The sequence below is a fragment of the Toxorhynchites rutilus genome, chromosome 3 (genome assembly GCF_029784135.1).
Source record: "Toxorhynchites rutilus septentrionalis strain SRP chromosome 3, ASM2978413v1, whole genome shotgun sequence".
Taxonomy (NCBI): domain Eukaryota; kingdom Metazoa; phylum Arthropoda; class Insecta; order Diptera; family Culicidae; genus Toxorhynchites; species Toxorhynchites rutilus.
In genome coordinates, this window is record NC_073746.1 from 280,457,685 (window position 1) to 280,477,229 (window position 19,545).

The window sequence follows — 19,545 nt, forward strand, 5'->3', positions numbered from 1 at the left end:
TTCTTTCACGTCTGTCCGACTGTCCCTCCGTCTTAGTTACAATTTCATATATAATTATATAATTCTGTTTTTTTCTCTATACAAAAAGTAAACATATGAAAAATAACGACTGCCTCTCTCCATCTATATGCGGATAGTATGGGTTTGTTTATGTCTGTGTGGTGGAGAGGCTATGTATTCAAACAAGTTGGTTACTGCCGCAATTCCTTTTGTTTGTGTGTTTTTATTTGTTCTGTTTTAGATGTTGTGGAAATTTAGCTACTATTTCGGTTAAGGTTACTGACTTTAATGTTTGTTTTCCGCGGTGAATGTACAGTAGCTTGTCTCTTGGCAATGGCTCGCCTTATTCGCACCTAATTATGTATATTTGTTTCACTGCTACTTACAATCTACAATGTTCTGCTCATTATTAAGATGCTGCGTCCTAACCCGCTTAACAATGCCCTCGTTCAATCTTCTACATTGGCATTGTTGATGTCTGTTCTTCTGCTGTTTTTCGAGGCTTCTTTCATTTTGATTAAATTGTATATACATTCATAATCATGTCGTGGTACTTCGCCAACTAAGTGTAATGATGTCAACTGGTGTTCTCCGACGGTATAATTTTTTTTCCTAGCGTAACCACTTCAAGCTATTTTCTGCCTACACATAAAATCTTCCGAATCTTGTTCTAGCAACAACCAACCAATCCCGCGGTTGCTGCCATTTTGTTTCTATCAATCAGTCACCCATCAATTCCAGAGATGCAATAGTGCTTCGCTAAGACTAACTTTTTTGTTCTTGTGAAACACCCCTTCGATCAAATAAGTCCTCGGTGTAACGCTTTACATGAACAAACTAATGCTATCATCTCGGTTGTTGGCCTTAAAAAAATCAATTTTGTGCGCGTCAAATTACTCAATCAGCTTCGACCGCCCTTAGCAGCCGGTTAATGATCTTCAGTTTTGTTTGATTTTCCTTTCGAGAAGCTGGGAAGTCCTGTTGCACCCAATAGTTTGTTACTTGATAACATGAATCTTCGCACTGTGTGTGTATGTATTTTTAATTACAAATTCAATTCGCTGTGCTTGAGTGTTTATTTTGTTGTTTTGTTTTACCTTTAGTTGATATATGTTGCTTTCTGCTAACAAATGTCTGTTGTTCCTAGTACTAAAATGTATACAAATTGTTCGTATTTCAACACACATCGCTTTCTGTCACGCATTCCTGTCGCTCAATCGTGGTTTGCCGCGGTGACCGGAATAAATCGCCACAGTAAACAACTGCAACAGAAACAACCGCTTAGAAAAAGTGTAGTAGGCTAGAAATATTTGGCGCGGGAAAAACATCATGTGCCTCACATTTCTATTATAAATTTATTCTCTTGTTCTCGTTTTTCGAAATTTATTCTGAGGACAATGTAATGGGGACGAAGTCCCCATTTGGCGAGGATAAGGAATCGAGGCGGCCCATGCCGCCAAGATGACGCAATCCGAGTCCACCGCCGACCCGCCGTCGGAAGCGGCGGTGTCTCGCACGCAAACCTGGGATCCACTGATTGCCCGGTTAGTTTGAAACATAGGATACGATCCTTTAGCAATGTCCGACCGAGCTCTAGCGAGCGTCGGACGGTATACGTCTGCCCGGGGCGTTACGTTTGCCTGGGGCGATACGTTTGCCCGGTTAATTCTTGTTTTGAAATACAATACCGCGCCACAATATTTATAGCCTACTACACATTTTATAAGCGGTGGTTTCTGTTGCAGTCGTTTTCTGTGGCGATTTATTCCGGGAACCGTTTGCCGCAAATCGACGATCAATTCGTGATTAATAAATTTATGTGTGTGTGTTGAATGTGTTGAAAAAAATCCCCCAAAGCATGCTTTGCCAAAATTCACGCGTTGTGTGTTATCAATTTGTGCTGCGCTGCTTTGTTTTTGTTTCTAATCTAAGGCCAAATTCGTTTGATTTTATTCTCTTCATTTTCAGAATCTTGAGATCCACTCAAAGTGTGTTAAAATAATGTCTCAGTGAGAGGGAAAATGCACTCGTTAGTAAGTTAGTTCAAATGTATTTTTTTCAAACGCGGTTCAATCAGTGGGACGTTTAACATTTTCGTATCTCGATCTGCGAAACAGGTGAACGGATTCGATGGTTTTGGGATTTTTATGCGAAGATGTTTTTAATTCTCTAAGGTAAAGTTTTCGAAAATTGTTGATGGCGTGAATAGAGAGTGTCTGTGTGATATTTGGAAGTTCGTGTACAATTGGTGAGATAAAGTCTGCGGCTATTTTCAGTGGGATTCTAGTTATTCGAGTCAATTCGCTAAAAACATAAAGTGAAAAATATGCAATCGGATATCCATGTGTTGGACAAGCATGATGTTCGTCCCGGTTACAGAAGGTCCTGTCAAATTAGCGATAAATTAGGGCCAATGATCTACTGCCTTTTAAGATATCTTGTTATTTTGCTTTTGACGTACAAAAATACATACTAGTGATAATGTTGTTATTTTTTCTTTCCAGACCACAGTAAATAAAATTTGTTCTAAACTGTACCGTCCCAATCTAATTCAATTTCTAGACCCAATGCCTGAAGAAGTACTTGTAGGGAACAATCCAAACATAAGAACGCTGATTCCATCTTTTTATTTAAAAAAATTAACAAGATTGGATGCAGGGTATTGTGTACTCGATCTACAAAAACGGTGATAAGTAAGACTGCAATTACTAACGCGGCATACGCTTATCAATGCCACCTATAAGGTACCCTCCCAGATCTTCTCCCGTTGTCTATTACATTTGGCCAAGCAATTACCAGATATTTACACTCCGACAAACTCTGCAAAAATGTCAAGAATATAATATATCCACACATCACACATTAATCGGCGTAAAGAAAACGTAAAAGTTACAGGAGGGTTGTGTCCGAGGCACCACTGTACAGTTGACGTAGGATTATGTTAGGCTATTTGTTGCATACTGAGTGTGGATAGGTTTGAAAATTTCAATCACCAAACATTCTGATAAAAATCTGGTGACCCTGAAGAGGACAGCTTAGTTCGATTGCTGGTTATTAAATTCTCTCAAATATATCGGGAATTTGTGTTTTTAAAGTAAACCAACTCCTCCCCCCGGGGGCGAAAGCTTCACTCAACGCCACTGCGCTGATGACAGAAGAATACCCTAGATTTCGAATGATGCACGAACAAACATTTTTGGCGATCGGTTTTAATATTCGAAGATTTAAATAATTTGTTTCAGCTTTGAAGATATTTCCAGCAAAACTGCTACCAGAGAGTGTTACACTCACGCTGAAATTGCCCAATTTCGAATTACGCATAATATGACAACATAATATGATTCGACATATTGGTTGCTTCGCGAAATTCCATTACAATACTAATTCATGCATTGCAAAATGTTCAGTAGTGGATGTGCGGGTGAGACAGGGGTAGAATGAACATGCGGTTGATTTTAATAGTTATCTGTTAACCGATTCGGAGTTCTTAAATTTACACCCCAAAGTGTTCCCGAAAGACGTAATCCTACGTCAATAACGTTCCGTAATAACTTAGTTCGACTTATCAGATCTACCATGGTGTAAGTGATGTGCTTTGTGCGAGTTTCAGGAATACTCTCGGGTCCCTTCGAATCGCACCGAGGATTACGCCAAGGTGATGGTTTAGGTGAGGTTGATAGGCCTGGAGATGAATGTGGCAAAAGCCGAGTACATGGAAGGAAGAGGCTCCAAAGACGAGAACCTACGCCTCCCACCTTCTATTATTGTAGACGATGACAAACCGGAGTTGGTGAACGCGTTCGTGTACTTGAGATCGTTTGAGACTGTAAACAACGATACCACCAATGAGAAGAGACAGCATGTGAAGATTGTAGCCCTGGATTAAGAGAAGACATATAACCGACCCTGGAACCCACACGTTCTGAAAACACTGGAAGATTGTGAGTAGAAGGTAACCTGCTGCGCTTTACTAAAAACCTCGCCACAAAACGGACCTTCGAGGTGAAAGTTGGGAACACCAGATGCAGGTGCTTCCTCTTCTTGAGGGCGATGAACAGTTTGTTCCAGGTACTACAGAAGGGAGTGTTCGTATTCACCTTCGAGGACGATATCTAACCAGATTAACAACCGAATGATTCGCTTATGGATAACCAAAGCTATCATCAACTGTCGCATCACCCACGGCTCCGAATTGACATGCCTGGCCAGAGAAAACCTCTTGAAAACATTATCGTTGACTTACCACAACGCACAGCGGATTATGTCTGAACTTTTACCATGCAGTCTCGGCTATGCCCTGTGTTTCGTCGCTATCTGCCCTACGACGATTCGTGTTCGTTTATTTTTTAACCGTCAAACCGTTAACCGACTTCACGGCATATTGAAATGTGCCGTGGGTGATGCGACAGTTCCTCCGGAAAATGAATGGTTCCATGAAGAGCTTTAAGGACGTAGAAGCTTTGAGGGAGCGGCGAATCCTGTCCAGCATCGGTCACTAAAACGCGTCACACGCCTTCGCCAGGGGGCCTCTTCGTTCACTCTACGATCTATGACAGGTCCACAACCGTAGAGGCGATCTGGCGTAGTGGTAACATCCGTACCGCACAAACTAAAGGTCACGAGTTCAATTCTCGCTTCCGACATTCTGCCGAAATGGAAATAAAGTGACGAACCAGCCAAAGTGTTGAAATTTACTATAATACAGAAAAAAAGTAAAAAAATACATCGAAAACTTCATATGTGTTTACCCGATGCGGATGCTTCCGATATGTCCTAGGCGGCGACCGGTCGAGAACTATTCCCTTTTCTGCTGCCTGAAAAATGCCGAATGCAATTTGAGCAACAAACAGCGGATCTATAATGAAGATCTTTGTTTCTTCCCATTCGCGATTAAGGGAATAAGGCTGCGGCTATATTTTCTAGAGAAACGAACCATCCAAGAAGGCTAAAAGTCTCTCAAATAAAGCATTAAAAAATTGGATTCGAAATTCAAATTTTAAAAAATTGATATTTGAGATCTGTATATATTATTTTGTAATCTGAACGAACAATCCATATCTGTCAACTGAATTTATAATCTGGATATTTAAACTCTAGCATAGGGAATCTAAATATGAAATCTGAGTCTGTAATCTGAAATTCAAAAGTCTGAATTCTGAAATTTAAAATTCGAATCAAAAGTTGGATTCAAGATCTCAGTCGAATCTGAGTTGGAAATTTCTATATCGATATGTGTTATCTAAGTGTGCGTTGTAGCGTAGCGTTTTAAAATAAATCAGAATTCCTAGTTCGGAGTCTGAATGCGAGATTTTAGTTCGAATTCTTATCTTATGCCTGAGTGAATTCTGAAACCTAATTTGAAGTTTGAAGTCTGCATCTGGGACCAGTATCAGGAATATAGATTCATATAATTTTGGGTTAGATACTAATCGACAGATCGATTTGAATTCTATATACCCAACTTGGACGATCTAGTGGAGTGTCACTCAACCTGTTTGTACTGCTACCAAACAAAACAAACCCTTTTCTATCATTAATTATGTTCATTATTGATTATTCATGCACGTGACACGTGCCTGAGTTTTTCGATTTGCAATGTGTTAATTGTTGGTAGCAGCTATTTTTATCATTTACTGTTTCCAATCAATTTTATCATCTAATTTGCTTAATTTTTGTCTTCCTCCCACTTGATAGCAACTTATGTGTATACACAATCATCATGAGGTCTGCTCCATTGACCACGGCGACTGATATCGCTGCAGGTAATTGTTGATACATGTGAAGGAAACTTCTATATGTGACTTCAACCCGCCGACTGCCGACCCTAACCACACGCCACGAGTGTTCCTGGTTTCGAGAAGATTGGAAATTTTGTGCCGAGCTGAAAGTTTCCCCAGTTCCACAGGCAACCGGAAGAGCAGGTAAGTGGTGGAAGTGTTTGCACGATTAGCAAACTATTTTTGTTTGCGACCGAACGTGATGCTCGTGAACAATTACCAATCGATACGGTCTGCTCACGAATTCTTTAGTACTCCATGTAAAGGGTAGGTGTGAGTTTGTATGCACACTAAGCGCGAAATGCTCTTTGCAAAAAATTACAATCAATTGGTATAATGGTATAATGTTCTTTTTCAAATTGCATTGGGCACATTTGCACCTCAAGGGAATATCGACTGACGGCTTGCACTTTCGTGATTGCATTCCTTACAATACATACATATAAACGAAATATTTTAGAGAGCTCCTATATACAATTTTCATCACTGAACACTGAATGGCTGGAAACTGGGTTCGGAAATAGCCGATTCTAAGAGGGTGCCAAAACACCGGATCAACTATTGAGCATCCATTCGTTTTCACATCGAATCCCTTCACCAATCATCAACAGCCAACAGAAGAATCATACACACGAACGAACGAACGAAACGAACCTAAATGCAGTTTCGAAAAGATGAAAGGTTAACCCTAACGAGCTGCCAAACTGGCCCGGTGGTGTAGGCAACCTTGCCAGCCTTGCTCCGGGTCTGCGGGAGCAACTACTCACAAATCAATTATTCATCGGTCAAATGGGGGTTCCTTCAAATCTGGGTATGGGTTGGAAAGGAATGTTTTGCCGAAGCTTGGGGCTCTCGTGGGGGAATATCGCCGGATTGAGGGAACACACGAACCGAATTAAGGCCAAGTTCACAACCTATGAATCGAGCGTGTGGTTTTTCAGTTTGCTACAATATCAATACAGGATTAGGTCAAAGAGTTAAGTATTCTCGATGAGAAATATGAATCGAGCCGGGTACATTTGTTTGAAATCGGTGTGTCAAGAAGATTGTGTTTAACCTTCCTATACTCACGCATATGTCTAACAGACCGAGAATGAATGAGGTGGCTGAATTAAATGACTATTAAAACTGAACGAAGTTAAAGAGCAAAATATTTTCTGGGGTTTTTTCATTCACATATATATTTTTTCTTTGAATAAATACCTCTGACGCCTAAAAATACAAAATAGCAATATAACAGAGATGTGCACAGTCTGTGAGTACACGAGTTACGATTTTTCGCGCGAGTACAGGAGTGTTAATAGAACTTCCATTGAAATTGTATTGGTCTATATGGGTTTATTGTTATTTTCGTATTGTTTAAAAACTGTTGGAAATGATTAGTAATTTATATACTTGAAATGTTAATGAAGCTTAATACTAATCACATGTATTCTCAATGTATTCCTGTTTAAGCCAGGGGATTTTTACAAATGGGAATGTTTCCCTAACACAGATTTCAAAACCATGGAGCTAGGGGAAACTGGCATTGCAAATAAGATGCAATCAGCGGGTACCTTTGTACTCGTTTGCGCTTTTGCAAATCGGAATGTTTCCCTAACACAGACTTCCAAACCATGGACCCTGGGAAAATCGGCCTGGCAAAATAGATACGATCAGCGGGTACTTTTGTACTCGTTTGCGTTTTTGCAAATTGGAATGTTTCCCTAACACGGATTTTAAAACCATGGAGCCTGGGGAATCTGGCATTGCAAAATAGATGCAAGTTGTGGGTACTTTTTACTCGTTTGCGTTTCTGCAAATCGGAGTATATCCCTAACACGGATTTCAAAACCATGGAGCGTAGGAAATTGGCTTTGCAAATGAGATGCAAGCTGCGAGTACTTTTGTACTCGCTTGCATTTTTGCAAACCGGAATGTTTTTTCCCAACACAGATTCCAATACCAGTAAGTTGAGAAAATCAGCATTGCAGATCTTGGCAGTTCTTTTATACGCCCATGCATTTTTATACTCCGGAATTCGTTTTGCTAACACGGTCTACAAAGGCGGGTACAACTTCTACGCATACCATTTGATGATTAGGCAAAATGTTGATAACTATTTACTGCGATAACCACTACCATAATGCATGAATTGACCTAAATTGAGATTTGTTTGCAATTGAATTCGTAAATTGTATCATTCATTCACTAGTTTAATCAATAATTTAATCAATTCATACAAAAGATAGCTCTGCGCAACAATGATGTCGTACCCAATGAGGAACATCCGAGGTGCGGTTATTGCTAATTGAAAAAACAAATGATTACTAAGTCAACGGTAGCCTACGTTAACCTTGCGGTTATATCATGGCTATAACCCATCCATAGTTTCTTGCAAGTAAGCTAATATAATTACATTCCATGGGAAATTTATCAAATTTATCTGTCTTAGTTTTTTTATCACCATCCGAAAAAAGTCCATTTTTTCAATGCAAACGTTAGTTACCTTATGTTTGACGAATTTCATGATTTTTGAGTCATCCTGTACTTCGGTAGAGCTGTTGTATATCAAAATATAAATGAAAACAAAAGCAGCCTTGGGGAAATCGGCATTGCAAATACATGAAAGTAGGGGGAATTTTGTTCTCGCCGAAAAATGTTCCCTAACACAGACTTCTAACCCAAGCAGCGTTGGAGAAATCGGCATTGCAAACAGATGAAAGTAGGAGGAGCTTTTGTTCCCACCGAAATGTGTTCTCTAACAGATATTTCAAAACCAAGGTGCCTGAAGGAAACCAGCATTGAAAATTCATGCAAGTCGTATTTTTGTTCCGATTGAAATGTGTTTCCCTAACACAAACTTCAAACCCATGTAGCGTGGGGAACTTGACATTGCAAATTCATGCAAGTTGGGGGTATTTTTGTTCCGGTTGAAATGTGTTTCCCCACCACAGACTCCAAATCCAAGCTTTCTGGGGAAATTGGCTTTGCAAATAAATGCAAACTGCGAGTACTTTTGTACTCGCTTGCCTTTGTGCAGACTGGAATATGTTTCCCTACCACGACCTTCTAAACTTAGGAGCCAGGGAAAATCGTGCAGACACTAGAGGCGAATGAACTTTCATGTTTCAAGCAAATTCGCGGTTCGAGAAGTACGTACACTTGAGAGATGCAAACTTCAGCAAAAATTTTAAATAAAATCGTTTGATAATTCTTCCGTTCACATATTTTGTCCTTAGCATCACGCCAAACTAAAAGAGGACTGTCATTAAATTTACTTGTAACGAAGAACATAATCTATCACAATCAAATCAAATTAAATTATCAAATTAACCTCATATTGCATTTTTTCAATCTTTTTACTCACAAAGCAAATATGTTGAATTCAATTGAATTCGGAAACTGTTTCAATCAATCAAGAATTTAATCAATATAAACAAATGATTGCTCAGCTAAGGTAGTCCCACGTCAACCTTGCGGTTATATCATAGATATAATCCACCAATTTTTTTGTCAACAACTCTCATCGCATTACTTATTAAATTGCATGAAAATAGATATTTTTCTAAATAGCATTTACGTTTCAATTTTTAACTATGGTAGCGAAACATATTGTGCTCCCTTGGCCGAGTGGTTAGCGTCATAACTAACATGCCGGGTGTTCGGGTTCGATTCCCGTTCTGGTCGGGGGAATTTTTCGTCCAAGAAATTTCCTCCAACTTGCACTGTGATCACGCGTATTCTAGAACCTGCCACTCAGAATGCATTCAAGGCGTGTTATTTGGCATAGAAATCTCAACTAAGTACTAATAAAAATGACGCAAGTAATACTACGTTGAGACGGCGAAGTTCCTCTAGGAACGTTAGTGCCATTGAAGAAGAAGAAGAAGCGAAACATATTTTAAACACATCAAAACAGTATATATAGACGCTAAAAATATCAATTCACTCATTGAATTAGTGATCAAATACTTGAAATTACTATTGAAACAAGTGAGAAAAAACAATTTTACAAACTGAGACAAACCAGCCCAGGAGGCTAAAAGTCTCACAAAATAAAGAATAAAAAAAAGCACCGCGAGTAACCAGAATCGAATCCAATCATACGACATATCGAACTTCTTGGTTTATCAAAACTAGTTCATTAGTGATTATTTCAAGAATTTTTGGCCATATTAGAATAACTCGAATAACTCTGGAAAACTCTGGATAACCCGCAGATCAGTTTTTGGATCAACTTATGGAAAGGCATGACCACACCTTTAGGTAGATTATAACAGGTTTTTGTATCCTCAAACCCTTGAATTATCATTCACATTACCGCATGTGAAGAAATAAATGATTTTTTATACATATCAAACTAGAAAATCTTGACAAATACCGATTGATCAATTTCACTCCGAAGCCACGTTTTAAAATTTTCCGCTAAATAGTTGCAAGCTGATTAAGTGAGGGGGTTCAAAAAAGTTGTGCCATGGCGTACACGATTCCAGCTCTTCTGGTTTTCTGAAACAACAAAATTTAACAGATTCTGAATCAGTAAAGATGCCGCTATCAAATGAACCTCGGACAAGTCAAAAAATTCCTTTGCGAAAAAATGGTGGCTGTTTGACAAACAAAATGTGGTTTAAAACATCTTACGTTTCCTGATTTTTAAAAATAGTTACATTCAAAAATTATCATTTTTAGTGGTTCATGCGATAGAGAGATGCATGCAGATTGTATTCATATGAATTCGACATGAATCAGTAGAACTATCGTGTACGCCAGTTTGGAAAAAATAGTTTCGAGAAAAACGTGTTTGACGTTCATTGTTATGGCTGAACCAGGTTAGATACCGATTCACTAAAATGGCTCTAACTCGGTAAATAATAGGATTTTTGATAAGACATATCTAGGGTATATTCTTGAATGCCTAAACTACAGAAATATGAAGAAAAAAAAAGTTGATTTTCAGTAGTTTCCGAGTCCATAAGAATCAGACAGACAGACAGACAGACCGAAATCCATTTATATTAGGCTGTCAAAAAAGTTCTGCGGTATTTCCGCGAGGTGTCGTTTTAAGCGCGTAGTTCTAGTTATATTCATTGTATCGAGTCATACTATAGCTTGTTGGAAAGGTATTTTTGCGCTATAATATAGTCCTTGACAGTGTTTTGTTTGGTTAAGTCGTTCGTGAGTTATAGTGTCACAAATATGGAGCAAAATAAAGAGAAAATCCGACATATTTTACAGTACTACTATGACAAAGGCAAAAATGCATCTCAAGCTGCCAATAAAATTTGTGCAGTTTATGGACCCGATACAGTTTCCATTTCCACCGCACAACGATGGTTTCAACGTTTTCGTTCTGGTGTAGAGGTCGTCGAAGATGCGCCACGCTCCGGAAGGCCTGTCGTCGAAAATTGCAACAAAACCGCTGAATTAGCCGAGAAAGACCGGCATAGTAGCAGCCGTAGCATCGGCCAAGAGCTGGGGATAAGTCATCGAACCGTTATTAACCATTTGAAGAAGCTTGGATTCACAAAGAAGCTCGATGTATGGGGGCCACACACGTTGACGCAAAAAAAACATCTTTGACCGTATCGACGCATGTGAATCGCTGCTGAATCGCAACAAAATCGACCCGTTTCTGAAGCGGATGGTGACTGGCGATGAAAAGTGGGTCACTTACGTGACCCACGGTCATGGTCGCAAACGGTCATGGTCGAAGCCCGCTGAAGCGGCTCAGACGGCCAAGCCCTCATTAACGGCCAGGAAGGTTCTGCTGTGTGTTTGGTGGGATTGTCAAGGAATAATCTATTATGAGCTGCTTCCCTATGGCCAAACGCTCAATTCGGAGCACTCATGAAGAAGAGGTCATCTTTGATAAACAGAGGCCGCATTGTTTTCCATCAGGACAACGCCAGGCCACACACTTCTTTGGTGACGCGCCAGAAGCTCCGAGAGCTCGGATGGAAGGTTCTTTTGCATCCGCCGTATAGTCCGAACCTTGCACCAAGTGACTACCACCTGTTTTTGTGCATGGCGAACGAGCTAGGTAGTCAGAAGTTAGCCACATATATATATATATATATATATATATATATATATATATATATATATATATATATACGACGATATATATATATATATATATATATATATATATATATATATATATATATATATATACACAAAACAAAAACTGAAATATGTTTCAACACAAGATACTTCTGTAGAATTAAGAATCTGCAACTTTTCATAAACTTTTATTCTAGTTTCTCAAAACTTACTGACTTGTGGTTACCGGTAATTCAGAATTTACCATGACCACACATATTGGTATGTGTCGACTCCAAACGTTGCTACTTTGGACTAATCAACAGAGATGACCGTGAACCGGTGTTGAGGAAGCTATATCTTCTGATTATAATTTGTACCGTATTTCATGAAGTACTCAAAAACACTAGCTTGGGTCAGCGAGTTATTATATTCATGCTTACAACCAGACTAAAAGTTCAAATTGCACGTTTCGTGTCGATTTTAATACGACTAATTTCACTTCAAAAATTCGTCCGCTTTTCACCGGATTCCACTCATCGCTACTCCGAGTAACAAACAAATCAGTGAGAACACCTCCTCCTAAGCCGCAATAAGGACACAGTGATGAAATCGTTAGGCAGTTGAATTGCCTATTGTCGAAGTGAATCAACGAATTACTTAGTTCATTAACTGCTCGAAAAAAATTGTCGGAAAACAACAACTTCGCGTGTTATTTGCTGAATTGAACGAGTGATACACATTTTTCGTCTGCTGCGCCCCTTCGACCTTTTCCACAACTGGCGGTCGGTCATAACTCTCGCACACGTGGAGTAGGCAAATCCATTCTCGGAATTTTCGTGACGTTTGCCGGAAGCTAAAACTATTAATGTGATTGCTTTCTCTGTTCAGTGACAGATGGGTAATGACACGTTAGGGTGAGCAGAAACTGAGAGGGCGACCGGCCGTGTGCCGGAGACCCGGCACTCAGTAAACAGCAATTTTTCGGATGAGGAAAAACAAACGCGTGTCCTCGTTCACGGAGGGAGTATACAATCCAAATGGAAATTGATTGCACCAATTTGCCTCCGATTTTGGACGATTCACTACTGATTGTTGTTCCGCTTCCAGATGCGGATTTCCACGGTATCGATTTTTTTGGTGACTTGTGTCAAACGATGTCTCGTCGGGTAGGAGCGATTACTCGAGAACAAAAAAAGCTTGTAGAAGCATACGTTCCCCATCGCTGCTTGTGTACGTCAACCGTGCTCTGTAGCCGATGGCTGGTCATCAAAAATTAATGCCTCTTGGTGGGCCTAGCGGTGGTAATCGTCAACCTTTCTGAAAAGGGACGGCGGAATAGCTAAAATTGTATAAAAAGAAACATCTTTAAAGCATTTTTGTACGAGCAACCTAAATGATTAATTTAAAGAAAATATTTTGAGCCATGTGCGGTAAATCAGATTTTTCTGGATTGTCTTCTGATATCGTGAAGTTCCTAACATTAGATGATTAATCGTCATTTCACCAAAGAACATCCCACAATTAAACTGCTTTCCATAAATTCGCATTGGTTTGGTCCGTAACAAGTGCAAATTGACTTTTAAACAAAGCAGCAACATCTATATGCTAATGCAGGAAGCAGTCAGCTTCTCGGCGTTCAAAATGAGGTTTCTCATTCGGTCGTGTTGTTCCGGCGGAGCACAATGAAAACACGAGACGTGCATACACGTCCGCAATTGGCATGGAACCAGACGCAACACAGTTGCCCACACACTCAAATACTCGCTCACACTTGCAAATCATTATTTGGCAATTTAAACTCAATGCCCGACTATGTGTATACGAACCGGCTCGCGTGTGTAAGCTACTTGTATGAAATTTACATAAATATTCTTTGACGTCCTAATTCGTCTGCTGATGAAGAAGGTAGAACGGAAAGCAAAAGGCACGGTACTTTTGAAGATTTAAAGTTTGTCCGCCAGGTTTGAGGGTTGGCGTGAAACCCCAATAAAAAATGAACGAAAGGACGTCCTTTCGTACTCCCAGTGGAAGATGGAGATTGTATTTTCCAACCTCAGCTCGATTGAGATATAATGCGCCGATATGTTGTGCTGCGTGACATCAGATTAAAGATTTGGAAAGTTTTTGGCAAAGTTGGCACAAAGTTTGCACTGCGTGTTCATTCACGGAGATTGACTTGAAAACAGTGAGGATTTTTTCAGCACCGCCACATCTGTACGCAACAGATGCCAACTGGGAGAAATAATTTTTCAGCTGTTCGTGTCGCTAACATCAACAAGTGTTGCGTGCAGATACGATTGCCCCCTCCAGTCCACAGTCGTTTTAACTACCAGCAATTAAACCTTTTGAAACTCCGTTCCCATAAGTTCCCACCGTCAAGAGCGTTGTCGTAATTCCAGCGGCTCATATGCAGCCGGGATGCAACAAATCGTGCCTTCCAAACCTAGGGTCCTTAAATAAGGCGCACGCCAGAACGAGACCGGAATACGACTGACATTGATTGACGGAGATGGAAGTTGTTTCATGGAAGGCTTTACATTGTTTCAAGTCTTCTAAATTTAAAATAGTGCAGAGCACTGGTGGTAAATTTAGGGTGTTCGGAGAGTTATTCATGATTCGATGTTTTGGAGAAACCAGCTTCGACGATTAGACGAAAATGAATAAGCAATAAACAAAAATGTTCCAAAAAGGTGGTAAAATCTTATTACTCGTATACAATTTAGAACGACTGAACTAATACAAATGTTAAGACCAAAATACAGTATTATATTATCTTCGCGAAATGAGAGCGAAGATTTATAGCATCCAAAGTTTGCTGGAAAATTAGTTATTTCGAGTCACAGTCGAATGCCATTGAAGTGGTTTGCTATGTTATTCTTTGTCATTTCGATGTATATAAACAAAGATGTCAAATGGGAACACATCTAGAGCAATATGTCAAAAGGGCCCTTCCTTTTGGTCGATTCTCTACAGCGATTTCCTCTTTCGATAACCACGGCCTTTCAGACAGATTTTGCTCCAATTTTGCTACGTAGTTTGATAAACTAGATTACCTTTTACACTTCTTATCGTTGAATACATTAGGAAATACTTTTACCGATGCGGTATTAATGAAAAAGAATGTAGATGAAGAGAATCGATCAAAGAAGATAGACCCTTTTGACATGTTGCTCTAGACATATCTTCATTTTAATAAAATGAAACAAATGGTCACATCATCCTTATTGAGGTTTAATTTATTTGTATACGAGGGTTGTTCCGGAGATTTTGCTAATAGTAAGAAAAACACGGTAATATGTCATTGAAAATGGCTGCATTGTAATTCTGTATTGGAATACTTCCTCCATGACGAACAGTACCCTTCTGTATTCGCTCAAACCTTTTATTAAAGCATCCATGCTACTTCGAAAATGGTACCTTCAAAACATGTGTTTTAAAAGCATCGGGCATCGAGAATCGTTGACCACATAGTTTATTCGACACATAAAGAAAATCGTTAGGTGTCAAATCAGGACTGTATGATGAATAACTTATTAAATCAGAGTCTTCACCGGTCAAATAATCGGTTGTTTGAGCCGATGTGTAAGAGCTCGTATTGTCATGATGAATAATGATTCGTCGTCTTGAGTTGTTATCCTCATTCGGCCGAAGACATCTGGCAAACAAATGTTTGTGTACCACTCAGTATTGACTGATCTACGTTTCTCTAAGTGTACTTTTGCCACATGAACAGTCCTTTTTAATAATACTGTAATACTGTAAACTGTAATAAACTGGCGACCATTTGTTTGGAAGTTTGCAAGAGCGCGATCAACTTTTGAAGGGTTTGGTTCACTTTGAGAAATCCACACAGTCGATTGCTGTTTAGTTTTCGGCTCATTTACATAGCCACAGAACATATCACAAGGAGCCTCTGTACGATAAAACTTTCCGAGTTATAACAATCTTCTAGGCTGTCAAACTTTCTGATGGAAAGGTTAGATTATACGTTTCGGGACAGAAAATTGTGTTAGCAACACAAAATTTTTCAAAATATCTTTGACCAATAGCAATAAAATCTTCAATGCATTCGAGAGCGGCTCATGTTTTTAAGTCATTCCATCGACAACATACAGTGACTCAAACTCGTAATCGTACCCCCCCATGCAGATTTTTATCACTACGTTTGAAAGCTAACTAGCTTTCTAAATATTCTATTTAGTTAATGATACAAACTTAAACTTTCAAAAACTTTTTTAAAACTTTTGGAATATTTCACGAACATTTTGCTTTTTTTTGTGTTTGTAAATGTAGTGGACAAAAATATCGAGAAGAAATAAAAAATCGATTTCTTTCTGGTTTTACAGGAATTTTGTGAATTTTCAAAAAATTTTGCTAACCAGTACAATAGCAAATTCAATTACGTTACGTTCAGTTTACGTAGGACCTTTCCTTATATTTTTATTTGAATGAAGAATTAACCCTTCGTTTTTGATGATGAATAATTCAAAAAAAAAAAAAAATTATCGCACTGCAAATCGAAAGGGGGTTTTCTTTGAAGAGATTTTTTTTTGACCAAATTTTTAAAAAGTGCCGCGCATATTAATTAGAAAGTTCAACAATCATCGGATTTTTAATAAACTTCACGATCTGCCTATTTACGACAAAGAATCTCTCGGATGATACATTTTTGAAGTATGATTAAGCCATCCTCAAAGCCGTTCTTGTTCTCGATAAACTCTCGGAATTTCACAGAGCAGAGAAACTACGAACGAGTGATGGAGCCATATTTAAAAGGTTTCGCCTCCCAACTCCACCAACCGATCCGTATTACAAGAGAGTCTGAAGAGCATTGCGAAGGGAATTAACCAACCAATGATGAAGAAGACGCCGAAATCAAGATCCCAATAGACAATAGAATCGTTAAGCAAGTGCTCAACCCATTAGGTGATATTCACTCTTGCACTTGGAACAAGATGAGGATGAGGAATTTTTTCGAATTTCGGCATCAGTTGGTCTGGAAGATGAAAACCTAAATGGAAATGTTGTGGTTAAGGACGATGAAAGCAAGTTGATCTCTAAATGCGCAGTGTGCTTTGTGAAAGATCAACGTGGATAACATTGCACGTAGAAAAAAAGGTCTGATAACATCTTTAGGGATCTTTAGGGAAGGTTATGTTTCCATTTATCATTTCTATGAATTGGTTTGCTTGAACTCAAAAATTCTCAAAGAAAAATGTTTCACTTTTTTTTGGATTTGATAAATGGAATTGATTTTGGTTTCAATGTGTTTTTCAAATTTATTTTTTAGTTATTTACCTTCACCTTCATTTACCTTACATTCAATAAATTGTATGAAGGAAAAATGACAATAAAAGTTGGCTTCATCTATTAGTTTATCACCATTTCTTACTAACCATACTCAAACAACAACAAAATAAAGTAATCTGAGCCATATTTTTGAATTCATTCTTATGCTTCGATATGACGTACAATTCGATACGACGTACAATTTTGAAAGTGAAATGTACGTTATATCAAAGTTTCCCTGTACTACAGGGTGGGCCATTTAAAGTGGAAGGATTTGTTTTTGCAATAGCAAAGTAAAGAAGTGGAATTTAATTTTTTTTTAAATTCATTTATTTTGGTCCAAGGAGATTTGTTCTAACTACTTTTTGATTATGATATCTCGTAAATGACCGCCTCTGGCCTTGACCGCAAAATGTGCTCTTTTTTTTGGCATTTTCCATCACTTTGCCCAATGTTTCGGCCGATATGGCAGCAATTTCTTGTCGGATATTGTCTTTCAGCGCAGCCAGGGTCCTTGGTTTACCAGTGTATACCTTGGAAATATCCCCATATGAAAAAGTCAGGAGGCGTCAAATCAGGTGATCTCGGTGGCCAGTCATAATCGCCGTTTTTCGATATTAATCTTCCGGGGAACATTTCGCGCAATAATTTGGTCGTGGCAGCCGCTGTATGGCATGTAGCGCCGTCCTGTTGAAACCAGTAATTGTCCAATTCATTTTCACGAACAAATGGCAATAAAAAATCGGTTATCATTGTCCGATAACGCTCCCGCAACACTGGCTCGAACGGCATCAATATTCTCGTCGAAACGTCTTGGTCGTTGTCTGGACAGATGACTGGCATTACCAACACTACCAGACAATATAAATTTGGCATATAATCGACGATGTCGATTATATCGGCGATGTGTCGGCGATGTTTTAACTTTATTTTTATTTTTCCACGCACGTTTAGTTAACACAATTGAGAAGTTATTTTGAATGTACAGCTGAACAATTTCAGCGCGTTGTTTAGGTGTGTATTGTTCCATGGTTAAAATTGTACTGAAATGACGCTTCCAACGCGGTATGACATTTGTTAATCTGACATCTCTGTCAAAAGTTATGGGGTTGCCAGATGCTTGCCACTTTAAATGGCCCACCCTGTAGTTAATTTTTTTTTTGAAAAATGTTCAGCGAAATGATTTTAAATTACAAATTCCCGGTAAATATTGGACAGAATGTATAGTGACGTAGATATTTGTGTTTACATTTAGCCGGCTACTGTTTCCTTGTGAAACGCCTATTTTTAGTAAACATTTTATCAATAAAAAACCATTCGTTTTCTTGAAGTTTGTTTACGCGGGTACCGCATAAAAACTGCGTTGATCGAAAAATCCGCGTAAAAAAACCACATTAATAAGAAATTCCGCGTAAGAAAATAACGTTATTTGGAAAATCCGTTTAAAAAAAACTTCATATAAAACCGCGGTAAAAAAAATCTGGGTTCACATCGATTCAGTTGGGTCGGTTTTTGCACTAGCAGGCCAACTCGACGAAACTATCGGCCGATAAAAAGTCTGCAGTCTGCAGGGGCTCAAACACTATCTGGTAGCATTTTTGCTGGCAACATCTTTAAAGCCAGATTAATTGTTTTCAATATTTTTATATTAAAATTAACCGCCTTAAATGTATGCTCGCCCCTCGAGAATGGATCGCCCGATTCAAGCTATTTGTTTTGCTGTGATCGTCTTCACCCGGGGGTGGTTTATACGGCGAGATAAATTGGAACTTTGAAGGAAAATGCGAAAAAATGATTTCCCGTATGTTCTGCCGTAGTAGCCGTTTTTCATCCAATTGAAATTCGCGTTGATGCATTTAGCTTCGTGTTCCATTGGTTTGAAGGGAAAATTGTGTTATCTATACAGAACATATCCAACATCAACATGCAACAAAAACCCTAACATAATCCTTCGTCTACCATGCGGTAGTTTCTCGGACACAAACTTCCTGTAACTTTTTTCCGCAACGACGACTTCGTCAGGTTCTTCGATTTTGTCGTACGTGTTAGATTCATTTCACATTTCGATCTGCACAAATACATGCGGATACAAAAGTCACATACATGCCATAAATACCATGCTTCTTGTATTAATCGCTGGCTAACCATGACTGAGATTGAATTTCAATCAGGTACCCATGTTTATAGATTTTTGAGATTTCAATAGTTTGCGTTCAAAACAAAAATACTCAGGATTTTTTTTCACGCGATATTTTTTGTGCGTATTTTATTTTGCGCGAGATCCTTTGCGAGTGTGGGCGCTTGTCACGTGCCTATGATGAGGTAATTTTTCTTTACGTGATGCTCTCGAAATTATGCGATTCTTATATTTACGCAATTTGCTCGAAATTAGGCTATTTTTTTAAAGCGATTTTATTTTTTGCGCGCATGCATCAGTCGCGTAAAAAAAAAA

General features: G+C 38.8%; 2 protein-coding genes across 10 annotated transcripts in view; one reads left to right on the forward strand and one right to left on the reverse strand.

Annotated features, from left to right (window-relative positions):
* LOC129780636 (growth hormone-regulated TBC protein 1-A) overlaps nucleotides 1-19,545 on the forward strand; it is a 198,083-nt gene that overhangs the window by 67,482 nt on the left and 111,056 nt on the right. For all 5 annotated transcript variants that reach the window (XR_008743980.1, XR_008743978.1, XR_008743981.1 and 2 more), the window contains one exon: nucleotides 5,695-5,921. The gene's annotated coding sequence lies outside the window, so the exon portion shown is untranslated. The remainder of the gene's footprint in view (nucleotides 1-5,694; nucleotides 5,922-19,545) is intronic.
* The window catches only part of LOC129780637 (protein tipE), a 101,306-nt gene continuing 81,761 nt past the window's right edge, over nucleotides 1-19,545 (reverse strand). For all 5 annotated transcript variants that reach the window (XM_055789131.1, XM_055789130.1, XM_055789128.1 and 2 more), the window contains one exon: nucleotides 1-19,545. This exon is cut by the window's right edge and continues 10,248 nt beyond it. The gene's annotated coding sequence lies outside the window, so the exon portion shown is untranslated.